Source organism: Nerophis lumbriciformis, linkage group LG21, assembly GCF_033978685.3.
Source record: "Nerophis lumbriciformis linkage group LG21, RoL_Nlum_v2.1, whole genome shotgun sequence".
Lineage (NCBI taxonomy): Eukaryota > Metazoa > Chordata > Actinopteri > Syngnathiformes > Syngnathidae > Nerophis > Nerophis lumbriciformis.
The window spans coordinates 42131437-42142500 of record NC_084568.2 but is presented as its reverse complement, the minus strand read 5'-3'; positions in this window follow the sequence as shown (position 1 = coordinate 42142500).

Genomic DNA, 11064 nt, shown 5'->3' with positions numbered 1-11064 from the left:
ACCGGGTCCAGGTCCAAAAGGCAGCCGTAAACCAGTCGTCCTTGTCTTTGGGTCCGCCAGGTGGACACTGATCTGGTTTCTAATCGCATAATCTAGGCGTGTTAGTCCGGTTTCTCAAAATCAGATTAAGGTGTTTCCATGGGTTGTAGGACGCTTCTTTACAGCCAAATTATTTGAGAAACCTGATGCAGTATCGCCCGAGGTATCGAAGGTCACAGGCATTTAATGTTGGTTTTCGGCCTTGCCGCTTATGTCTAGCGATTTCTCCAGATTCTCTGAACCTTTTTACGATATTACGTTTCTAATCGCATAATCTAGGCGTGTTAGTCCGGTTTCTCAAAATCAGATTAAGGTGTTTCCATGGGTTGTAGGACGCTTCTTTACAGCCAAATTATTTGAGAAACCTGACGCAGTATCGCCCGAGGTATCGAAGGTCACGGGAATTCAATGTTGGTTTTCGGCCTTGCCGCTTATGTGCAGCGATTTCTCCAGATTCTCTGAACCTTTTGACGATATTACGTTCCTAATCGCATAATCTAGGCGTGTTAGTCCGGTTTCTCAAAATCAGATTAAGGTGTTTCCATGGGTTTTAAAATGCTTCTTTACAGCCAAATTATTTGAGAAACCTGATGCAGTATCGCCCGAGGTATCGAAGGTCACGGGCATTCAATGTTGGTTTTCGGCCTTGCCGCTTATGTGCAGCGATTTCTCCAGATTCTCTGAACCTTTTGACGATATTACGTTTCTGATCGCATAATCTAGGCGTGTTAGTCCGGTTTCTCAAAATCAGATTAAGGTGTTTCCATGGGTTGTAGGACGCTTCTTTGCAGCCAAATTATTTGAGAAACCTGATGCAGTATCGCCCGAGGTATCGAAGGTCACGGGCATTCAATGTTGGTTTTCGGCCTTGCCGCTTATGTGTAGCGATTTCTCCAGATTCTCTGAACCTTTTGACGATATTACGTTTCTAATCGCATAATCTAGGCGTGTTAGTCTGGTTTCTCAAAATCAGATTAAGGTGTTTCCATGGGTTGTAGGACGCTTCTTTACAGCCAAATTATTTGAGAAACCTGACGCAGTATCGCCCGAGGTATCGAAGGTCACGGGAATTCAATGTTGGTTTTCGGCCTTGCCGCTTATGTGTAGCGATTTCTCCAGATTCTCTGAACCTTTTGACGATATTACGTTCCTAATCGCATAATCTAGGCGTGTTAGTCTGGTTTCTCAAAATCCAAACATGATCAGATTAAGGTGTTTCCATGGGTTGTAGGACGCTTCTTTACAGCCAAATTATTTGAGAAACCTGATGCAGTATCGCCCGAGGTATCGAAGGTCACGGGCATTCAATGTTGGTTTTCGGCCTTGCCGCTTATGTGTAGCGATTTCTCCAGATTCTCTGAACCTTTTGACGATATTACGTTTCTAATCGCATAATCTAGGCGTGTTAGTCTGGTTTCTCAAAAGCCAAACATGATCAGATTAAGGTGTTTCCATGGGTTGTAGGATGCTTCTTTACAGCCAAATTATTTGAGAAAGCTGACGCAGTACCGCCCGAGGTATCGAAGGTCACAGGCATTCAATGTTGGTTTTCGGCCTTGCCGCTTATGTGCAGCGATTTCTCCAGATTCTCTGAACCTTTTGACGATATTACGTTCCTAATCGCATAATCTAGGCGTTAGTCCGGTTTTTCAAAATCAGATTAAGGTGTTTCCATGGGTTGTAGGACGCTTCTTTACAGCCAAATTATTTGAGAAACCTGATGCAGTATCGCCCGAGGTATCGAAGGTCACGGGCATTCAATGTTGGTTTTCGGCCTTGCCGCTTATGTGTAGCGATTTCTCCAGATTCTCTGAACCTTTTGACGATATTACGTTCCTAATCGCATAATCTAGGCGTGTTAGTCCGGTTTCTCAAAATCAGATTAAGGTGTTTCCATGGGTTGTAGGACGCTTCTTTACAGCCAAATTATTTGAGAAACCTGACGCAGTACCGCCCGAGGTATCAAAGGTCACGGGTATTCAATGTTGGTTTTCGGCCTTGCCGCTTAAATGCAGCGATTTCTCCAGATTCTCTGAACCTTTTGACGATATTACGTTCCTAATCGCATAATCTAGGCGTGTTAGTCTGGTTTCTCAAAATCAGATTAAGGTGTTTCCATGGGTTATAAAATGCTTCTTTACAGTCAAATTATTTGAGAAACCTGACGCAGTACCGCCCCAGGTATCGAAGGTCACGGGCATTCAATGTTGGTTTTCGGCCTTGCCGCTTATGTGTAGCGATTTCTCCAGATTCTCTGAACCTTTTGACGATATTACGTTCCTAATCGCATAATCTAGGTGTGTAAATCCGGTTTCTCAAAATCAGATTAAGGTGTTTCCATGGGTTGTAGGACGCTTCTTTACAGCCAAATTATTTGAGAAACCTGATGCAGTATCGCCCGAGGTATCGAAGGTCACGGGCATTCAATGTTGGTTTTCGGCCTTGCCGCTTACGTGCAGCGATTTCTCCAGATTCTCTGAACCTTTTGACGATATTACGTTTCTAATCGCATAATCTAGGCGTGTTAGTCCGGTTTCTCAAAATCACATTAAGGTGTTTCCATGGGTTGTAGGACGCTTCTTTACAGCCAAATTATTTGAGAAACCTGACGCAGTATCGCCCGAGTTATCGAAGGTCACGGGCATTCAATGTTGGTTTTCAGCCTTGCCGCTTATGTGCAGCGATTTCTCCAGATTCTCTGAACCTTTTGACGATATTACGTTCCTGATCGCATAATCTAGGCGTGTTAGTCCGGTTTCTCAAAATCAGATTAAGGTGTTTCCATGGGTTGTAGGACGCTTCTTTACAGCCAAATTATTTGAGAAACCTGATGCGGTATCGCCCGAGGTATCGAAGGTCACGGGCATTCAATGTTGGTTTTCGGCCCTCCAGCTTAAGTGTAGCGATTTCTCCAGATTCTCGGAACCTTTTGATGATATTACGTTTCTGATCGCATAATCTAGGCGTGTTAGTCCGGTTTCTCAAAATCAGATTAAGGTGTTTCCATGGGTTGTAGGACACTTCTTTTCAGCCAAATTATTTGAGAAACCTGACGCATTACCGCCCGAGGTATCGAAGGTCACGGGCATTCAATGTTGGTTTTCGGCCTTGCCGCTTACGTGCAGCGATTTCTCCAGATTCTCTGAACCTTTTGACGATATTACGTTCCTAATCGCATAATCTAGGCGTGTTAGTCTGGTTTCTCAAAATCAGATTAAGGTGTTTCCATGGGTTATAAAATGCTTCTTTACAGTCAAATTATTTGAGAAACCTGATGCAGTACCGCCCAAGGTATCGAAGGTCACGGGCATTCAATGTTGGTTTTCGGCCTTGCCGCTTACGTGCAGCGATTTCTCCAAATTCTCTGAACCTTTTGATGATATTACGTTTCTGATCGCATAATCTAGGCGTGTAAATCTGGTTTCTCAAAATCAGATTAAGGTGTTTCCATGGGTTGTAGGACGCTTCTTTACAGCCAAATTATTTGAGAAACCTGACGCATATCGAAGGTCACGGGCATTCAATGTTGGTTTTCGGCCTTGCCGCTTATGTGTAGCGATTTCTCCAGATTCTCTGAACCTTTTGACGATATTACGTTTCTAATCGCATAATCTAGGTGTGTTAGTCTGGTTTCTCAAAATCAGATTAAGGTGTTTCCATGGGTTGTAGGACGCTTCTTTACAGCCAAATTATTTGAGAAACCTGATGCAGTACCGCCCGAGGTATCGAAGGTCACGGGCATTCAATGTTGGTTTGCGGCCTTGCCGCTTATGTGTAGCGATTTCTCCAGATTCTCTGAACCTTTTGACGATATTACGTTCCTAATCGCATAATCTAAGCGTGTTAGTCCGGTTTCTCAAAATCAGATTAAGGTGTTTCCATGGGTTGTAGGACGCTTCTTTATAGCCAAATTATTTGAGAAACCTGACGCATTACCGCCCGAGATATTGAAGGTCACAGGCATTCAATGTTGGTTTTCGGCCTTGCCGCTTATGTGTAGCGATTTCTCCAGATTCTCTGAACCTTTTGACGATATTACGTTTCTAATCGCATAATCTAGGCGTGTTAGTCCGGTTTCTCAAAAGCCAAACATGATCAGATTAAGGTGTTTCCGTGAGTTGTAAAATGCTTCTTTACAGCCAAATTATTTGAGAAACCTGATGCAGTATCGCCCAAAGTAACGAAGGTCACAGGCATTCAATGTTGGTTTTCGGCCTTGCCACTTATGTCTAGCGATTTCTCCAGATTCTCTGAACCTTTTGACGACATTACGTTTCTAATCGCATAATCTAGGCGTGTAAATCTGGTTTCTCAAAATCAGATTAAGGTGTTTCCATGAGTTGTAAAATGCTTCTTTACAGCCAAATTATTTGAGAAACCTGATGCAGTATCGCCCGAGGTATCGAAGGTCACGGGCATTCAATGTTGGTTTTCAGCCTTGCCACTTATGTCTAGCGATTTCTCCAGATTCTCTGAACCTTTTGACGATATTACGTTTCTAATCGCATAATCTAGGCGTGTTAGTCTGGTTTCTCAAAATCAGATTAAGGTGTTTCCATGGGTTGTAGGACGCTTCTTTACAGCCAAATTATTTGAGAAACCTGACGCAGTATCGCCCGAGTTATCGAAGGTCACGGGCATTCAATGTTGGTTTTCAGCCTTGCCGCTTATGTGTAGCTATTTCTCCAGATTCTCTGAACCTTTTGACGATATTACGTTCCTAATCGCATAATCTAGGCGTGTTAGTCCGGTTTCTCAAAATCAGATTAAGGTGTTTCCATGGGTTGTAGGACGCTTCTTTACAGCCAAATTATTTGAGAAACCTGACGCATTACCGCCCGAGGTATCGAAGGTCACGGGCATTCAATGTTGGTTTTCGGCCTTGCCGCTTATGTGTAGCGATTTCTCCAGATTCTCTGAACTTTTTGACGATATAGGCAGATATTTACATATATCCGAATTTAAGTGTTACTTCTTTTATTTCATAGTCATATTTGAAAACAGCTCGTGTTTTTCCATTTGTTCTCTTTCTGTTTGTCTGCAAGTAAACTGTGTGTGTTAACCTTGAAGATTTGGAATGTGTTTTGACTAGAGAGATAATGTGCATGTGTTTTGACTAGAGAGATTGAAGAGGGGAGAGGGTTTTGGTCGGGAGGACAGACTATCTTAGCGGGGCGATCCGAATGTTCTATGCTGTCTCTGTCAATGTATATATGCAAAGCTTTGCAAATATATTACAAAATACCTATTCTGTACCTGGTGGTTTTTCAACTCAGCTTTAAGTGTCGTAAAGAGCTTGGGAGCGACTTGTGACTTGAATTCCCTGGGAGGAACAACTGGTCCAAAACGCAACAGTTTCTAATCGCATAATCTAGGTGTGTTAGTCTGGTTTCTCAAAAGCCAAACATGATCAGATTAAGGTGTTTCCATGGGTTGTAGGACGCTTCTTTACAGCCAAATTATTTGAGAAACCTGACGCAGTATCGCCCGAGGTATCGAAGGTCACGGGCATTCAATGTTGGTTTTCGGCCTTGCCGCTTACGTGTAGCGATTTCTCTAGATTCTCTGAACCTTTTGACGATATTACGTTCCTAATCGCATAATCTAGGCGTGTTAGTCCGGTTTCTCAAAATCAGATTAAGGTGTTTCCATGGGTTATAAAATGCTTCTTTACAGTCAAATTATTTGAGAAACCTGACGCAGTACCGCCCGAGGTATCGAAGGTCACGGGCATTCAATGTTGGTTTTCGGCCTTGCCGCTTATGTGCAGCGATTTCTCCAGATTCTCTGAACCTTTTGACGATATTACGTTCCTAATCGCATAATCTAGGCGTGTTAGTCTGGTTTCTCAAAATCAGATTAAGGTGTTTCCATGGGTTATAAAATGCTTCTTTACAGCCAAATTATTTGAGAAACCTGATGCAGTATCGCCCGAGGTATCAAAGGTCACAGGCATTCAATGTTGGTTTTCGGCCTTGCCGCTTATGTGCAGCGATTTCTCCAGATTCTCTGAACCTTTTGACGATATTACGTTCCTAATCGCATAATCTAGGCGTGTTAGTCCGGTTTCTCAAAATCAGATTAAGGTGTTTCCATGGGTTGTAGGACGCTTCTTTACAGTCAAATTATTTGAGAAACCTGACGCATTACCGCCCGAGGTATCAAAGGTCACGGGCATTCAATGTTGGTTTTTGGCCTTGCCGCTTATGTGCAGCAATTTCTCCAGATTCTCTGAACCTTTTGACGATATTACGTTCCTAATCGCATAATCTAGGCGTGTGTTAGTCCGGTTTCTCAAAATCAGATTAAGGTGTTTCCATAGGTTGTAAAATGCTTCTTTACAGCCAAATTATTTGAGAAACCTGATGCATTACCGCCCGAGGTATCGAAGGTCACGGGCATTCAATGTTGGTTTTCGGCCTTGCCGCTTATGTGCAGCGATTTCTCCAGATTCTCTGAACCTTTTGACGATATTACGTTCCTAATCGCATAATCTAGGCGTGTTAGTCCGGTTTCTCAAAATCAGATTAAGGTGTTTCCATGGGTTGTAGGACGCTTCTTTACAGCCAAATTATTTGAGAAACCTGATGCAGTATCGCCCGAGGTATCGAAGGTCATGGGCATTCAATGTTGGTTTTCGGCCTTGCCGCTTATGTGCAGTGATTTCTCCAGATTATCTGAACCTTTTGACGATATTACGTTTCTGATCGCATAATCTAGGCGTGTAAATCTGGTTTCTCAAAATCAGATTAATGTGTTTCCATGGGTTGTAGGACGATTCTTTTCAGCCAAATTATTTGAGAAACCTGATGCAGTACCGCCCGAGGTATCGAAGGTCACGGGCATTCAATGTTGGTTTTCGGCCTTGCCGCTTATGTGCAGCGATTTCTCCAGATTCTCTGAACCTTTTGACGATATTACGTTCCTAATCGCATAATCTAGGCGTTAGTCCGGTTTCTCAAAATCAGATTAAGGTGTTTCCATGGGTTGTAGGACGCTTCTTTACAGCCAAATTATTTGAGAAACCTGACGCAGTACCGCCCGAGGTATCGAAGGTCACGGGCATTCAATGTTGGTTTTCGGCCTTGCCGCTTACGTGCAGCGATTTCTCCAGATTCTCTGAACCTTTTGATGATATTACGTTTCTGATCGCATAATCTAGGCGTGTAAATCTGATTTCTCAAAATCAGATTAAGGTGTTTCCATGGGTTATAAAATGCTTCTTTACAGCCAAATTATTTGAGAAACCTGACGCAGTATCGCCCGAGGTATCGAAGGTCACGGGCATTCAATGTTGGTTTTCGGCCCTTGCCGCTTATGTGGAGCGATTTCTCCAGATTCTCTGAACCTTTTGATGATATTACGTTCCTAATCGCATAATCTAGGCGTGTTAGTCCGGTTTCTCAAAATCAGATTAAGGTGTTTCCATGGGTTGTAACATGCTTCTTTACAGCCAAATTATTTGAGAAACCTGACGCATTACCGCCCGAGATATTGAAGGTCACAGGCATTCAATGTTGGTTTTCGGCCTTGCCGCTTATATGCAGCGATTTCTCCAGATTCTCTGAACCTTTTGACGATATTACGTTCCTAATCGCATAATCTAGGCGTGTTAGTCTGGTTTCTCAAAATCAGATTAAGGTGTTTCCATGAGTTGTAAAATGTTTCTTTACAGCCAAATTATTTGAGAAAACTGATGCAGTATCGCCCGAGGTATCGAAGGTCACGGGCATTCAATGTTGGTTTTCGGCCTTGCCGCTTATGTGTAGCGATTTCTCCATATTCTCTGAACTTTTTGACGATATAGGCAGATATTTACATATATCCGAATTTAAGTGTTACTTCTTTTATTTCATAGTCATATTTGAAAACAGCTCGTGTTTTTCCATTTGTTCTCTTTCTGTTTGTCTGCAAGTAAACTGTGTGTGTTAACCTTGAAGATTTGGAATGTGTTTTGACTAGAGAGATTGAAGAGGGGAGAGGGTTTTGGGCGGGAGGACAGACCATCTTAGCGGGGCGATCCGAATGTTCTATGCTGTCTCTGTCAATGTATATATGCAAAGCTTTGCAAATATATTACAAAATACCTATTCTGTACCTGGTGGTTTTTCAACTCAGGTTTAAGTGTCGTAAAGAGCTTGGGAGCGACTTGTGACTTGAATTCCCTGGGAGGAACAACTGGTCCAAAATGCAACAGTTTCTAATCGCATAATCTAGGTGTGTTAGTCTGGTTTCTCAAAAGCCAAACATGATCAGATTAAGGTGTTTCCATGGGTTGTAGGACGCTTCTTTACAGCCAAATTATTTGAGAAACCTGATGCAGTACCGCCCGAGGTATCGAAGGTCACGGGCATTCAATGTTGGTTTTCGGCCTTGCCGCTTACGTGCAGCGATTTCTCCAGGTTCTGTGAACCTTTTGACGATATTACGTTCCTAATCGCATAATCTAGGCGTGTTAGTCCGGTTTCTCAAAATCGGATTAAGGTGTTTCCATGAGTTGTAAAATGCTTCTTTACAGCTAAATTATTTGAGAAACCTGACGCAGTATCGCCCAAGGTTTCGAAGGTCACAGGCATTCAATGTTGGTTCTCTGCCTTGCCGCTTACCTGCAGCAATTTGTCCAGATTTTCTGAACCTCTTGATGATACAAGGTTTCTAATCGCATAAATTAGGCGTGTTAGTCCAGTTTCTCAAAATCAGATTAAGGTGTTTCCATGGGTTGTAGGACGCTTCTTTACAGCCAAATTATTTGAGAAACCTGATGCAGTATCGCCCGAGGTATCAAAGATCACGGGCATTTAATGTTGGTTTTCGGCCTTGCCGCTTATGTGCAGCGATTTCTCCAGATTCTCTGAACCTTTTGACGATATTACGTTCCTAATCGCATAATCTAGGCGTGTTAGTCCGGTTTCTCAAAATCAGATTAAGGTGTTTCCATGAGTTGTAAAATGCTTCTTTACAGCCAAATTATTTGAGAAACCTGATGCAGTATCGACCGAGGTATCGAAGGTCACGGGCATTCAATGTTGGTTTTCGGCCTTGCCGCTTATGTGCAGCGATTTCTCCAGATTCTCTGAACCTTTTGACGATATTACGTTTCTAATCGCATAATCTAGGCGTGTAAATCTGGTTTCTCAAAATCAGATTAAGGTGTTTCCATGGGTTGTAGGACGCTTCTTTATAGCCAAATTATTTGAGAAACCTGACGCATTACCGCCCGAGATATTGAAGGTCACAGGCATTCAATGTTGGTTTTCGGCCTTGCCGCTTATGTGTAGCGATTTCTCCAGATTCTCTGAACCTTTTGACGATATTACGTTTCTAATCGCATAATCTAGGTGTGTTAGTCTGGTTTCTAAAGCCAAACATGATCAGATTAAGGTGTTTCCATGGGTTGTAGGACGCTTCTTTACAGCCAAATTATTTGAGAAACCTGATGCAGTATCGCCCGAGTTATCGAAGGTCACGGGCATTCAATGTTGGTTTTCGGCCTTGCCGCTTATGTGCAGCGATTTCTCCAGATTCTCTGAACCTTTTGATGATATTACGTTCCTAATCGCATAATCTAGGCGTGTTAGTCCGGTTTCTCAAAATCAGATTAAGGTGTTTCCATGGGTTGTAGGACGCTTCTTTACAGCCAAATTATTTGAGAAACCTGACGTATTACCGCCCGAGGTATCGAAGGTCACAGGCATTCAATGTTGGTTTTCGGCCTTGCCGCTTATGTGCAGCGATTTCTCCAGATTCTCTGAACCTTTTGACGATATTACGTTCCTAATCGCATAATCTAGGCGTGTTAGTCTGGTTTCTCAAAATCAGATTAAGGTGTTTCCATGGGTTATAAAATGCTTCTTTACAGTGAAATTATTTGAGAAACCTGACGCATTACCGCCCGAGGTATTGAAGGTCACGGGCATTCAATGTTGGTTTTCGGCCTTGCCGCTTATGTGTAGCGATTTCTCCAGATTCTCTGAACCTTTTGACGATATTACGTTCCTAATCGCATAATCTAGGCGTGTTAGTCCGGTTTCTTTAATCAGATTAAGGTGTTTCCATGGGTTGTAGGACGCTTCTTTACAGCCAAATTATTTGAGAAACCTGACGCAGTATCGCCCGTTTTCGGCCTTGCCGCTTATGTGTAGCGATTTCTCCAGATTCTCTGAACCTTTTGACGATATTACGTTTCTAATCGCATAATCTAGGTGTGTTAGTCTGGTTTCTCAAAAGCCAAACATGATCAGATTAAGGTGTTTCCACGGGTTGTAGGACGCTTCTTTACAGCCAAATTATTTGAGAAACCTGATGCAGTATCGCCCGAGGTATCGAAGGTCACGGGCATTCAATGTTGGTTTTCGGCCTTGCCGCTTACGTGCAGCGATTTCTCCAGATTCTCTGAACCTTTTGACGATATTACGTTCCTAATCGCATAATCTAGGCGTGTCAGTCCGGTTTCTCAAAATCAGATTAAGGTGTTTCCATGGGTTGTAGGACGCTTCTTTACAGCCAAATTATTTGAGAAACCTGATGCGGTATCGCCCGAGGTATCGAAGGTCACGGGCATTCAATGTTGGTTTTCGGCCTTGCCGCTTATGTGTAGCGATTTCTCCAGATTCTCTGAACCTTTTGACGATATTACGTTTCTGATCGCATAATCTAGGCGTGTAAATCTGGTTTCTCAAAATCAGATTAAGGTGTTTCCATGGGTTGTAGGACGCTTCTTTACAGCCAAATTATTTGAGAAACCTGACGCATTACCACCCGAGGTATCGAAGGTCACGGGCATTCAATGTTGGTTTTCGACATTGCCGCTTATGTGTAGCGATTTCTCCAGATTCTCTGAACCTTTTGACGATATTACGTTCCTAATCGCATAATCTAGGCGTGTTAGTCCGGTTTCTCAAAATCAGATTAAGGTGTTTCCATGGGTTGTAGGACGCTTCTTTACAGCCAAATTATTTGAGAAACCTGATGCAGTATCGCCCGAGGTATCGAAGGTCACGGGCATTCAATGTTGGTTTTCGGCCT